Source organism: Acomys minous (genome assembly GCF_964271855.1).
Source record: "Acomys minous genome assembly, chromosome: 3".
In the NCBI taxonomy this organism is placed as follows: Eukaryota; Metazoa; Chordata; class Mammalia; order Rodentia; family Muridae; genus Acomys; species Acomys minous.
Window position 1 is genome coordinate 97358486 of NC_140485.1, and position 14651 is coordinate 97373136.

The 14651-nt window shown below is 48.0% G+C and overlaps 1 protein-coding gene and 1 long non-coding RNA gene across 3 annotated transcripts in view; one reads left to right on the forward strand and one right to left on the reverse strand.

The window, feature by feature from the left end:
• The window catches only part of TRAF3IP2 (TRAF3 interacting protein 2), a 42939-nt gene extending 41213 nt beyond the window's left edge, over positions 1-1726 (reverse strand). Inside the window, exon 1 of the mRNA XM_084777972.1 lies at positions 1145-1726. The gene's annotated coding sequence lies outside the window, so the exon portion shown is untranslated. The remainder of the gene's footprint in view (positions 1-1144) is intronic.
• Positions 1159-14178, forward strand: LOC311595350. 2 transcript variants are annotated; one of them, XR_014778410.1, is made up of 5 exons: positions 1159-1248; positions 9253-9345; positions 10126-10187; positions 13532-13732; positions 13951-14178. It is a non-coding gene; the product is annotated as an uncharacterized lncRNA (long non-coding RNA). The 2 variants fall into 2 exon arrangements; XR_014778411.1 differs by lacking the exon at positions 13532-13732.
• Positions 14179-14651: the final 473 nt, after the last annotated feature.

Genomic DNA, 14651 nt, shown 5'->3' on the forward strand with positions numbered 1-14651 from the left:
AGTTCTGGGGGCTGGGAAACTATAAGACGCAAAGGGCTTCCTAATGGACCAGTAGCAGAGGTTAAAATTTATATGTGTAATAATCAGTAAACAAAACAAGTTTTAGAGACCACCCATTACGGTACCCTACTGGGGCTGCCCTGGCCTTGTTTTGTTAGAAAGGAATTTAGACATAATCGTGTGTGTGTGTGTGTGTGTGTGTGTGTGTGTGTGTGTGTGTGTGTGTGTGTGCGCGCGCTGACACACACTTTGCAGATGAGGAAATCCAGGCTTCTGGGAGCCAAAGAGAATTGCTTAAGAGAAGGACCCACACAAAGCAGAGAGACAACATGGAGCCAAGTTTTCTGTGGTCTTTTTAAATTATTAATTGGGTCTCTTTTCACTCAGTCCCTAAAACAAAACAAAAACAACAAAGTCTCTGTGGTCTGAGAGGCCACCTTGAACTAGGAAGTCACAAGAAGGCAGCTTCTAAGATCACCCGTTTCTCCCCGTGGCACCATCCAGACTCAGTAAAAGCCTGGCCGAAGTGGAGTGGAGGCCTGAGGAGGGGCTGGGAGTGGGGGTGGGGGTGAGGGAGAGGGTGTGGGTAGGGGTGGGGGTGTAGAGCACTTCCTGACCCAAGAATTGGCGTTGATATTTTTCGCCAGCATAAAACCAGGACAGAGAAAGCCCGGGAGTTGGCCTTCCGGCTCTGTCATTGGTCTGCGACTGGAAGCCAATTAATCCTTTCTACCAAGGCTCCCTCCTTGAATAAACAGTTTTGATTAGTTTTAAAGACAGGGTCTTGTACGTAGCCCAGGCTGGCCTTGAACTCACTGTGTAGCTTGATTTCTTGATGGAACCCTGAACACCAAGAACTCAAACCCCCCAGCCCGGTAGTTAAGTTGTGCGTGCCTCTCCTTTAAAGAGTTAAGCTCGGGAGCCCGCCTGCCTGAAACCCTAAACCAGCGCCGCACTCTTGCTGGAGCGCTGTCAAAATCTCAGCTCAAACTGGCCTCCAGATGAACAAGGTAAAGGTGGGGACACGAGGGGCGGAGGAAAGTACGACACCAGAACGTTCTGGCAACCGGAGAAAGCAGTGAACTGGAAACCCGGTCAGTGGTTAAAGAGGTCAGAGCAGGCGGGCGCCAGGGAGCTCACTTACCTAAGATGTCCACACACAGACAGCCCCAGGGGGTGGTCGCTAGCTCTAGCTCGCGGGGCTCCACCTTGGGCTGCTCAGACCTCCCTCGCCCTCTCCAGGTCCAGGTAAGTGGTAGAGCAGGCTCTCAAAGCAGGAAGTGGATGCCGTATGCAAATCTCTAGGGAGAGGAAGCCTCTCTTACTCGGCAGGCAGGCAGTCTCCCTGTGGGCAGTGAATCAGCCGCTGAGAAGTCACTTTATTTCTCAAAACAGAAACCTCCTTCATTTACCAGAGAGAGTCAGCAACCAATTAGGCCGAGTCTTGATTTTACCGCCCAGATAAGAAGCTGTGAGGAATGCCCCGGGCCTAGGGTTACTGCAGAGCCTGAGAAGGTGTTTCAAGGAGACTGCACTTCAGTCTTCAAGCTGCGTGTTCCTTAGCGGCTTCAAACGAGAGCAGGGCCTCATAATGGGAAGGAATATGAAGCAAGAGCTTTTTACTGTGTCCTTTAACTCCCTAAAACAGATTTGCTGCAAGAAGCAAGGAGTCACTGCCTACAACCCTATGCAGGAGTGTATAAACACACACACACACACACACACATACACACACACACATACACACACATACACACATACACACACATACACACACATACATACACACACACATACACACACACATACACACACACACATACACACACACATACACACACATACACACACACATACACACACATACACACACACATACACACACATACATACACACACACATACACACACACATACATACACACACACACATACACATACATACACACACACATACACACACACATACATACACACACACATACATACACACACACACACACACATACACACACACTGACCTTTGGCTTCTCACTTCATGATCTTTTCAGTAGCCAACAGATTTTTGTCCCGGAGGCAGGACGATGCCACGGCAGTGTGTGCGGATAAGTCCAGGTGACACAGAGGCAGGCGGGTCTCTGAGTTTGAGGATAGCCTGGTCTACAAAGCGAGTCCAGGCCAGCCAGGGCTATTACACAGAGAAACCTTGTCTTGAAAAACCAAAACTAACTAACTAACTAAATAAGTAAATAAATCCAGGTGACTTCCAAGGCATTGGTTGTGGGGGAGGGGGTGATGGGAGCCTCACTGAGCCAACTCAGTGAGGTCACCAGCCAGCAGAGCTCTCTCTACTGCGCGCATACACACACACACCACAGAGAAAGAGAGAGCGTGAGATTGATGTGTCCCCAGCATGTAGGACACCACCCATGATATCGTAGGCAATCACTATATACGTGGCTGGTGAATGACCAAGTCAGATATACCTAGAGCTTAACCTGGCAGCACAGGTCTGATAGTCTCATATTTGTTAGCTCAGCCTTGAACTTTCTGCCTCAAAAATTATAAGAACTTGGGGGTTAGGGGAAATAATACTCTTTGTGGAATGGTTGAAACCAGGATAATTTGGTGGGGTGAGGGGGGCAGCTGCCAGCGTTAGAGGTGGGAACAGAAAGGAGAGACTAATGGCATGGGAGGAAAGAGGACAGGAGTGGGGCGTAGCAGAGAACATGGTTTCATTTCTCATAGTTGGCCTTAAATGGGCTGAGTAGAGCCTCAGAGGGTGCTTCTGGAAACTTCTGCCTTTGGAACCCTTTCCATGAGGAGTCAGGACAGCCTTTTCTTCCAGTCTACACCCAAGGAGAGCCGAGACTTGCCGGTCTGCGGGAAAGGCACCAAGCGCTCGAGTACTGTCTGTAGTTGCTGGGTGACCTTCCTCTCCAAATCTATCCTGAACTTAGGGAATAGGATAATGACTCCTTGCTCAGAGCCTCTGCTGGGCCCCTCCTGGGAAGCAGCCCAAGGGAAGAAACTGTTGATAGTGAGCCTCCTGCACAGAGAAACATGTCTGAGCATGCCTGGTGGGCATCGACTGCATGAGAGAAGGCATGCCTGGGGTCTGGGACATAAACACCGTCCAGGAATGCTGTCCAGATGCTCACGTGCAACCTCCTAGGGAGCAGCTTTCCCTGAGGACCTTCACACACACTCGTTCCTCAGTGAGGTACAGTGGCTAGCACTCAAGACATCTAGTAGCTTCCTGAAGGGCGCATAGGCGATTTGAGGAGCTGTCAAACTCAGAGCTGTCTTGCTTCCTGTTGGGTAGCTTTCCTCCCTCAGCTCTGGCCTGGGTTTTCTATGTGTCTGAGTGGAACTTAGGTAGTTTGCTTTCTTTACATAATGGTTGACAATGCTCAAGAAGGGAAGGGAAGGGAAGGGAGGAAGCAATAAACAGGCAGGGCCATGTCTGTGCCAGCCACTCTGGGTCTGTGTTGACACATAGATTGCTGCTGTCAAGAGTAGAAAGTAGCAGGCCATGGAGTCAGGGTATGGGCCAACCATCTCCCTTTTAGTTTAAAATAAATAAATAAATAAATAAATAAAGGCCAGAAGTGAAGGATTTGTGTTTGCCAGGTTCTAGGGATGTCTATGTCTTTGTCAGTTAGGGTTTGTCTTGGTTGCTTTTCTCTTGCTGCGAGAAGACACTATCAACAGGGCCAACTCAGAAATCAAAGTGTTTGATCTGAGCTCACTGTTTTAGAGGTTGAGAATCCATGGGGGCCGAGCAAAGTCACGTTGGCAGACACACCTGAGAGCTCACAGCGTGATGAATGAGAAGAAAGCTGAGCCAGTGAGTGTGAGAGGAGTGGGGGGCAGGGCGGGAGATGGGAATAGTACAAGTGATGGATGCTCTTGCGTGTCCACTTGGCTACATCAGGAATGAACTCTAATCCAGAAATTGAGGGCACACCTGAGAGAGGCTGAGATCGTCTCTGCTTGGTTTGAAGTGGGTGGATCCACTTCTAGTCTGGACTTTGAGGTAGGAAGACACACGTCTCTGATCTGGATCTTGAGGTGGAAAGATACGGGTCTTTGATCTGGACTTGAGGGGAGAAGATCTACCTTTAATCTGGGCCACACCTTCTGCTGGAAGCTTCTATAAGGACACAGAAGAAGGAACCTAGTGCTCTGTGCCTGCCTCCTCCAGCCTTGCTAGCACACCCATTCCTTCACTGGCGTTGGAGCCCACTTCTTCAGGATTCCAGCATATACCGAAGACCAGCTAAGATACCTAGTCCTGTGGGACTGAGCAACTACTTGATTCTTGAACTTTCCATTCACAGTCAGCCACTGTTTGATTAGCTGGACTGCAGCCTGTAAATTATTCCAATAAATTCCACAAATATATGTATATATACACATATACATATATATGTATATATACATATATGCATACACATATACATATATACATAATTCCGTGTGTGTGTGTGTGTGTGTGTGTGTGTAGAGAGAGAGAGAGAGAGGAGATTCATTCCACAAGTTCTGTGACTCTGGAGAACCCTGACCAATACAGTACAAGTCTTCTGAAACGTCAAGGCCCACAGATGACAAACCTCCTCCAACAAGGCCACGCCTCGTAATCTTTCCCAAACAGTTCCATGACAGAGGACCAAGTATCCAAAGCTACCAGCCTATGGAGGCCATTCTCAGTTAACCCGCCACAGGGTCGCTGTGAGAGAACAGCAGCGAGTGGGCGGCTTAAACCATAAGCTTTTACTGCTTAAAGGTTAGCAGGCTAGAAGTCCACAATCAAGACACTAGATGATTGTGTCTGCGTGGAAAGCCTGTCCCCCTGGTCCCCAGGTGGCCTTCTTGCTGTGGTCCACTTGGTGGAGGAGCACTGGGGGGGTTCTCAGGTCTCTTTCACAGGGGTGCTCACATCCATGAGGTCTTGCTGCCTCAACTGAGTTGCCTCTCAGAGACCCTACCTCCTATGGCTATTATGTGAAGCCGGCGTGGGATTTCAGCATGTGAATTTGAGAGATAAAACAGTCATAAGAATGTAGTTTATAACCCTTGGCAGCTTTGCATGTATCAAATAAAGGCAGTTTCCTCCACTCCCATAAAACTAACCAAACCATAGCTTCTTCTTCTTCTCAGCATTAATCTATGGAATAAAGGGGGAAGAAAGGATTATTATTATTATTATTATTATTATTATTATTATTATTATTATTATTATTATTTTACAAACCTGATTTTTCCCATTATTAAAAGCTCTAATTACAATCATGAGAAAGCAGGGTGAAATATATTGGCCCACCATGTGTAAAGGGAGGCAGCAACCCTCATGCTGTCTTCTGAGAACGGCCCTGTTCAAAGGGTCCTGAGCATCAGTCATGGGCTGGATGACTCCCCAGAGAGAAGAGAGTGATCATTCCTCCAGGATCTGTGCCGTGCTGGACATCCACCCCAGGTTCCCAACCCTCAGAAAGCTCAGGCCTTGGTCCTGACATCCACTGGGTGTTGGACACACAAGTAGAACCTTCTCAACACTTTCTTGGGTCCCCTTCAGATGGATAGGTGGTGACAATGCAGCAGTTCCCACTGACTAGCCACTGGACAGGGAGAGGGTCCACTGCACGCAGATCCTCTCCTGCGCTGCTTAGCAGCTTCAGTTCAGGAAGGAAGCCAGCGCAGGCAGATGGACAAGCCCACCTCTGCCATCCCCACCTGGCCCTGGTTCCCATTGCTACCTGCCCAGGTGGCCCCTTCCTTTTGCTGACGTCATCTCTGCGTCTGTTTCCTGTCCAGTTAGTTGGGCAGACTGAGTCGGGACCTCCGGAACATAACAGAGGGCTTGGTATCACAGTCTCAAAGCAGAAGGGTCAGTCTCAGCCTAAGAGGGTTTGCAGGACTTCAACGAGTCACATCGTCAGGTCGAACTGTCCATGCGATGGTGTCAGGAAGGGATGATGTTGAGGGCAGAGCTCTGAGGCGTCAGATTGGGGACGTGTGTCCTTTTTGTTTTTTCACCATGAGAGGAGACAGAAGGCCCTTGAGGAAAACATGGGATCAACCAGCACCTTATTCTCGGATCCCCCGGCCCCCCAAACTCTGCTACAGGAATGTCTATTGTTCATAAATTACCCAGTCTAGAATTGCCCCCTTTAGCCACAAAAGATACATCCTAACTCCTAAACCCCGAGACCACAGAATATCAATCCCTGTATATACTGGGTTTTTTTTCTATGCATACATGTTTATGATCACTTAACTTATAAGCGATCATACAGTAGGAGATTAACAATAATAAAATAGAACATATAGCCCTATAAAATCACCAGCATCATTGTTTTTATTCTTTGATGTCATTGTCAAGTAAAACAAAGATGGCTGGATGTGACAGGGCCCCGTATGTGAACCTTTGGTTTAGAACGTGAGATGCTGTTTGGGGAAGTAGTGGGGCCTTTAGTGTGGCATGTGTGGCTTCTGGAAGTGAGCCACTGGGGTCAGGCCTTTGAGAGCCACAACCTTTCTCGTTTCCCTCCCCATCTCAGGGCTTCCTGATGTGCCACAAACAGTGAGCAGCTGCTGAGAGCCCCGGGTACCATGATTCCCCACCGTGATGGGTTTTACCCTAAATAGTCCTCTCCTCTTGCAAGTTGCTTCTGTTGGGTGTTTTCTCACAGTGTCAAGAAGAGTACGCCACATACTTGCCACATGATACGACCAGAATCTGATAACTAGGCTACTAAGTGACCTATGGGCATGTTGAATATTCAGCAAGGGACGCTAGAGAAACCGATGAGTCACAGGTAGATGGAACAGGCAGGTCACCATCTCACTACACTGTTCAGATGAGGCACAGTTGTGATTTTTTTTTTAAATGACATGTATTTATTTTGTTTATGTGCGCATGTCCGTGGAGGTCAGAGGGCAACACTTGGGAGTTGGTTCTCCGCTTTCACCACGCACATCCTGGGGATCGAAACTTGGCATCAAGCTCCTTACCCCCGAAGCCATCTTTCCAGCCCATGACGCACAGCTTAAAATGGAAGAATTGTTTGTTTCTGGAAATTTCCATTTCATATTTTCAGGCTATATTTGATGCACATAACCGCAGGTGACTGACGCTCAGATAAGGAGGGATTACTGTAATTTGTTACAGATGCAGGTACACAGGAAGATAAGCTTCCTCTACCATGTTCAGATTTATTCATCTCCTCGTCTTACTAAAGGGGATACTGGCAAGAGCAGATTTGTCAAGCTACAAAATAGCCCGTTAAGCTATTACCCACAGCAATGGGTGCCTTTCACCAGACATTTGCATACTTGAAGGGGGCATTCTAAAGTTGTGGGGGGAAAGTCTAAGATTACATGATCTTGGGTGGCTTCCTGTGGTTACTTGGATCTGAAGTTCAGGGCAGTGTCTCTTGAGTGAGTCCTACACACCAGGCTTCTGTCTAAAACCACCGCGTGGTTAGGTTAAAAACCTTCAGGATGCACTTAGAGGGCTTGGGCTTTGCTCAGTGGTACAGTTGCTATTCCATGCCAGCACCAAGAATGGAATGGAAGGTTTCGGAAGATGCTTGAATACCAGCCCTGTGCCTGACTTCCATATGGCAAGCTAGGGTCCCCCCTCCCCCCATGTGAGGTGGGGATCTAGGGAAGGCTTCTCAATAATGAAATAGAGAAATGTATTCCAGAGAGCAACTCTTCAAAAGAAAAATGGCAAAGAGGTCCCGGGTTCTGCTTCCTAAGGAGGCTGAGTACAGCTGGGAAGCTCAGATGAGGAAAGTGTGTTAGAAAAGAGGCAGGAGGAAGGTGACCAAATGGCATGGAGTCCAGCAGAGGAGGAGACGGAACACCAAGGCTGCGAGGGCTTTCGTGAGCTGCTTGACACTAAGAGTGTAAGGAGGCAGCAAGGATCTCCAACACCCTTTGGTGTGTGACCCATTGGGTAAGCCCTGGCATCCAGTCCTGTGTTTGCCCAGTCTTCTTTACTTGGATTCGCACAATTGCTTGACTTCTGGGTATGACCGTAGGCAGCTCTATCTAGTTCACTTAAAAAGTTAGGGTGAAGCCTGGCATAGTGACATATGGCTGCAGGCCTAGCACCTGGGAGGTGGAGGCAGGAGGATCAGGGGTTCAAGGCTAGCCTTGGTTCCCTGGTAAGCTCAAAGACAGCCTGGGTTAACATGAGACGTTGCACACACACACATACCCCCCCCAAACCCAAACAACAACAATAACAGAAAAAGAAAAGAAAAGAAAAGAGTACAATTAAAAGTAATACATATTAGTATGGTTATATGAGTAAACTTGGAATGTTGGTGGGGATGTACAATGGTATAGTGCTGCAGACGACAGCACACTCATTTCTACGGTTATCACATGACCTAGAAAGTGTGTGTGTGTGTGTGTGTGTGTGTGTGTGTGTGTGTGTGCACATGTGCACGAGCAAAGGAATTTGAATTAAGGCATGAGCAGGTAGGTATTCATAGTAGCACCATAGTAACACCATCACGATTCCTAAGCAGATAAATGGGTAACAAAAAAAAAAAATGCAGTGCACACACAGACTAGAATATTGTTGAGACTTAACAAAGGAATGAAGATCTGGCACATGGTGCCACACACGCAAACCTGAGACCACCTGTTCAGTAATATACGCCAGTCACAGAGGGCAAACATCGTAGGCACTACGTACACGAGGTGCCTAGAGTAGTCTCCTCAGATGAAAAGAGTTTTGGATATATGGCAGTGGTGATGGTCACAGAAATATAAAATGGCCCCCATGCTACTGAACTGTGCCCCTAAACATGGCTAGATAGGGATTTTTTTTTCTGGTGTATACTTCACCACAATTAAGAAAGAAATCCTGGAACGACCTTCGGGATAGGCTCTGTGATTCTCACTAAGGTGCAGGGAGTCCGATAGCTTGCTGGAGTCGTACGTTAAAAGGCATGTGGGGTCTGATTTTCACACGAACTCTGGTGCCCCATATTTGACCACGTCCCCTGGATGGGGAGGCCTGGTGGCACTCAGAGGAAGGATAGCAGGCTACCAAGAAGAGATTTGATACCCTATGAGCATATACAGGGGGAGATGGTCCCCCTCAGTCACAGTCATAGGGGAGAGGAGTAAGGGGAAAATGGGAGGGAGGGAGGAATGGGAGGATACAAGGGATGGGATAACAATTGAGATGTAATATGAATAAATTAATAAAATATATTTTTTAAAAAGGCAACCCTGTGTGCCTCAGTCTCCTCTGCCATCCCCCTTAAGGGAAGAGCTCAGGACACCAGGCATATGCCAGCACCACAGAGATCGATCTCAGTAAGCCCTAGAGTCTCTTTTCTGTGCCCTCCCTCCAACCTTTGATTTTTTTTCTGGTGCTCATATTTCCTCCCTTCCCTTTCCCTCATCAAAATCTGCCAGGTCGGGGAGGGAGGGCGCCCGATCACTCGTTTATACCTAAAGCACATGGTATGAATTTGAATCAATGTGCTGCCTCTCCAAGGGGTGCTTGCATTTTAAGCCTCATCACCTTCTGCGAAATGAAAGGCTTTGTTTCATATTGAAGGACTTTCAGGCATCAGGGAGCAGGAAGGGAGGGAGGGAGCGGAGGGTGGGGGGGGAGCAGTTGCAGGTAGGGCAACCGCAACCCAAGAAACACATTCAATCACAGAGGCTTTTGGCTGTGCTAGAGGGAGGTGGATTTAATGGAGAGGCATATCTGCAGGGCCCCACAAAGATGTGAAGTGTAAGGCAGGGGAAGCTAAGTGGCCAGGCAGTTTATGTTAGACCCTCCCCTTTGAGCAAGCCTCAGCTCTTGATTTCCACACTCCAGAGTCTGGTTTGTCATCAGAACTATTCACACCCAGGAAAAAGAATGCAGGGGGCTGATTTCCTTAGGGTATCATTTTCCTGACAGCTCTCCATCCCTGTTCTCTGCTGGTCGCATTATAAAATTCCAAGCAGCTGGGCTTGGCAGCCGTACATCTCTGTCCACAGAGCCTGAGCAATGATTTTTTTTTTTAATGCACAGCTGGCATAGAACGCTATACAACGTGTAATGCAGAGCAGGTGTACGCGTGTATATGCATTTTTTTTTAGGTGCTTCTGACTCAAGACAGCAGTCCTAGGGAGTAGGAAAGACACTGCCCACAGTGCCCAGAGTAAGCGCTTGTGTCTAACACGGGCCTCCTGGTTGAAGACTAAATACCACCTCCTGCCTGCATAAACTTGGGAAGTTTAACATTTTTACCTGTTTCTAACTTTGTGTCATGGGTAAGAAATGAGGTGTCCGTGTCATGGATCACCAAGACTACAAATATACCAATCTGATTGTCACCTTTGCAGAATAGGGGGCTTTGTGGGACCCTACTTTTAAGGTCTAAGTCTGGCATTTCTGGATAGCCTCTGAGCTTGGTACAAGATGACAGACTCCCTTTCTCTGCTTGGTTCCCTCTCCTCCTGATCTAGGAAACCCCAGGTCCTCTGAGGAGAGACACATAGCCGTCAGGGAAATCACAGGTCCAACCCTTTCCTGCCAAGAAACCTGTTCAATGTGTTGTACCTGGGGATTCCCATCCTATGCTAATGAGTTGTCTTGGTACCCTGGCTTTCAGCCAGTGATCTTTAACCACACCAGGATTTCTTCCCCCACCCATAGGATAATTAAGTACTGCTTTCCCCCTTTTATCATAAGGCTGTGTTGTTACATGTTTGTTTGTTTTGTTTTTTGTTTTTCGAGACAGGGTTTCTCTATGATATCTTGGCTGTCCTGCACTCGCTTTGCAGACCAGGCTGACCTCGAATTCATAGAGATCCGCCTGCCTCTGCCTCCCGAGTGCTGGGATTAAAGGCCTGTGTGCCACCACGCCCTGCTTGTGTTGTTACATGTAAATGAAGTATCCTGGCTCCCATAGCCCAAGCCAATCAAACGCATTCATCTCAAAGCCCCTCCCACTGCCCAAGGTTTATAAGTCTCTGTTTCACCTGAAATAAATGGGCATCATCTGTTTCATCAAAGGTTATCCCATACTCGTCATTTATTCTGGGGAAGGAAGGGCTTCCCTTCTCCCTGAAGAATTCATCACTGGACCCCCAGGGCTTGGCTGCCCATCAGTCAGTCACGTGCTGCTGACCACCACGCGCTTCCGCCACTCAGTGGATCACAGCCACCATCTTTCGGTGCCCATCTGCAGGAGCAAGCGGCTGACTGTTCTCAAAGCAGCCATTTTGTCCGCTGGGACAAAACTGGCCTCCTGCCTCTGCCTCTCTGTTTCAGAGCTGGATTCCTAACTGCCCACAAAGCAGCCACTGACTTGCCCGGCCCGGCCTTCATGGCCACTTTGCGCTTTTCCACTCTTTTCCATCCTGAGCACGCACTTCCGGTTTCGTGGAGCTGCCCAGGAGCTCCCACCCGAAGCTGAACGACAGGGCTGCTTCCCAGCCCACAGTTTACAGACTAGGGACGGTGTAGCCTGAAGCCCTAATCTCTCACACCCTCCTTGCCAGCACAGACTGTACACGTGTACCCAGAAGCCCTTGAGGCTTTTGTAAGAGTAAATGAAATGCCCTGTGTGCTTTGTCTGGTGTTTCACTCAATAAAGATTAACTACTATCACCCTAATAAATATTAAATACACGCACAAGTCGACTAGCAGATCTGAGTCAATACTGTGAGAGAAACAACTCAACTCAAAAACAGTAGATAATACTAAAATATTCATGCATAGCAATGAGATGAATTTTATGCTAATCATTGACTAAGGATTTCTTGAATGTCAAAGAATTTAACACATTTCAGAGACTTCCGCGTGGATGAGGACACAGCTGAGGAGAAGGCAGTTTGCGGAAGTGCTAGGTAGCTTTGTTGAGGCCCATGAGGAGAAAGTTACTTCATGCTGGCCCAAAGAATTGAGTCTGAGTTCTCTCTCTGGCCTTGGGTAGAGGCCTGACCATCTGAACTGCCCAAACCGTTACTGCTGTCTTCTCATTTAAGGGTGAGTCCAGTTGGGCCTGTCAATCACCTAGCCAGGAGACTACTCAGATTTCCCTGTAGATGCTACAGAGATGGGGGGGGGGTAATTATCTCCTTAATGAGATAATGTATATACATACCCCCAGAAGCTTCTCCCTCAGCTCAGCCATTTACAGATCTTCACTGCTAAGACAACCTGCTTTCCACAATTCTAACTCCAAAAGTGTAATTTCTCATCCTCATCGCCGGTTGCACTGATGTCTTCCCTGTACACTCACTTTCTTTAACCCCCTCCCAAACCCTTCCTTACTGAATGTGCCTACTCTCTTGAACCCTAACTCAAACAGCTTGTCCTTCCCTTTCCTCTTCTCCAGCCCCTCCCCTCCCCTCCCCCTCCTCTTCCCTCCCCCTCCCCTCCCCTTCTCTCTCTCCCCTCCCCCTCCCTCTCCCCTTCCCCTCCCTTCCCCCTCCCCCAGGCAGCTGTCAAGGTTTTATAGCTTGCTGGCCCTGCGGTTTACTCTCAAGCTCCAATGAAATAATCCTTGCACTTCCCTCTGAGTCTATCTTAAATTATTTTATTAATGAGACCAAGAACCCACAAAAGGAAACCCCAGTGTCCCTGTAACATGAGCTGAACCTCATGAGGGACTTTGGCCTCTCCCTGGCTCTGCCCTGCCTTGCCTGGTGGTCTCCCTGGGGACAAACTGATCATGAGATCATAATTTGAAAACCTGAGATTCAGCAGTGTCGTCTGACTCTCTAAGCTTGGTGCCTGGAGACCAGTGCCTTCCTAGAAGAAGAAAAATTGTGTATTCCATTCACTTAAGGGATTTCCCCCTCTCAGCTCTGCCTACTTGGCAGACTGCGTGGAGAAGTAAGAATAAACACAGCCAGTAATGCTATCTATAAAAGAGACGTTCTTAGAATTGCGGCTTACAAACCGAAGGCCAAGAAGATTACTCTGAGACTGAGAAAGAAAGAGACAGACAGAGAGACAGAGACAGACACACGGAGAGAATTTGTATTAATTTTACATTGTACATTGCCCCCCCCCCCCCCCCCCCGCCAAGCCCCACAGCTCCTACAACTCCCCCACCACTGGGAAACTGGACTGAGAGAAAAGGCCCCCAGGGAGTTAACTCAGCACCTGCCTTGTGGGCACGGGGACCTGAATTTGATCCCCAGGACTCATACAAAATATAAAATAAAATGAAAATGAAAAAGAGCCTAGTCATGGTTGCAGTGCCAATACTAAGGAAACGGAGAGAGCAGTTCTCCAAGGCATTCCCGCCAGGCAGCCTGGCATACTTGGCAGTTTTCAGACCAGGGAGACAGCACCAAGGAAGAACACTTGAAGCTGTCCTCTGACCTCTACGTGTACCATACACACATATGAATGTACAATGCACACCTTCACATGAGTACATGCATGCCTGTACACACACTCTCTCTCTCTCTCTCTCTCTCTCTCTCTCTCTCTCTCTCTCTCTCTTTCTCAAGCTCTGTCTCTTCAGTCCAGTTCTGTCTTTCTAGGAACTGTTCAGAGACCCAAGCATCCGTCTCTCCTCATCTTTTGCTTTGGGCCCACGAGAAGTCTCTGTATTGTACTGACTTGTTTAGCAAGAACAGGTCCTGAGGTCCACACCAGGCTTTTCCAACCTCTGTAGGAACAGCTTCCTGTCCCTTGACGCTGTGCCAATCAACCCCCTAAGCTCACCTGGGTCCTCCTGGGAGGTAAGGTGATCGGCTGGCTTTTCACTCTCAGGCTAACAGATGAGTCCAAATACCCACTCTTTACTCCTGGCGCAGGAACTGAACAGCTTGTCAGGTAAGCTGCTACCCAGAAGAAAGACTGTGGCTAGGCATGGTCACAGGTTCTGATCCATGAAGTCTGAGAAGTGCTGTGGGGGACTCTGGAGACACATTGACCTCTTTTCCTTCCTCCATGGCAGGCTAGAACACAAATGAAATGAAACAGGGAGCTGTTTGAGTCCGCGTGGTCGACAGCAACATCCCAGGAACGATGGGACAAGATGGAAGATGACTGAAAATACCAGAATCTACATCTTTTTGTAGGACCATCCAAGCTCTGGTTTACTTGTCTGATTGGGATTTTCCCAGGAAGATGAATTTCTACTGTTCTCTCTCTCTTCCTGAATTAAAGGGTACAGTCTCTCTTCTCTCTTCTCTTACTCCTTTAATCACCATAAGCCAAGGCCAGAGTGGGCTCAGGCTGTCCTGGTAAGAATTGGGTATTGGGTGCTGTCAGTGAGTCACCGTTCATAACAGGCTTCAGGAAAGAGCTGGGAATTCAAAGTGGGGTATCACCCAGGCTATATTTGCTATATTTGCAGGGCAAGGTTCAAACGGAGATTTCATCTCTTGCCTTTTCTTAACATCAGCTCCCCCCTACGCATAAGAACCTTTATGTGTGAACACCTTGGCTCATACTTAAGTTTTACATTTTTGAGGCGGGATCTCACTACGCAGTCCCAGATGGCTTGTCACTAGATAATATTTTTCCTCCTCAGGACTCTGATGGGGTTGAAGACCAGATAGTTACAGTCCCACAGTTAAGATTAAGTTGTTTAGGATTTAAGAAAGTATTTTAAGGCCTAAAGAGATGTTTCTAGGTTGATAAATGCAAGTTATG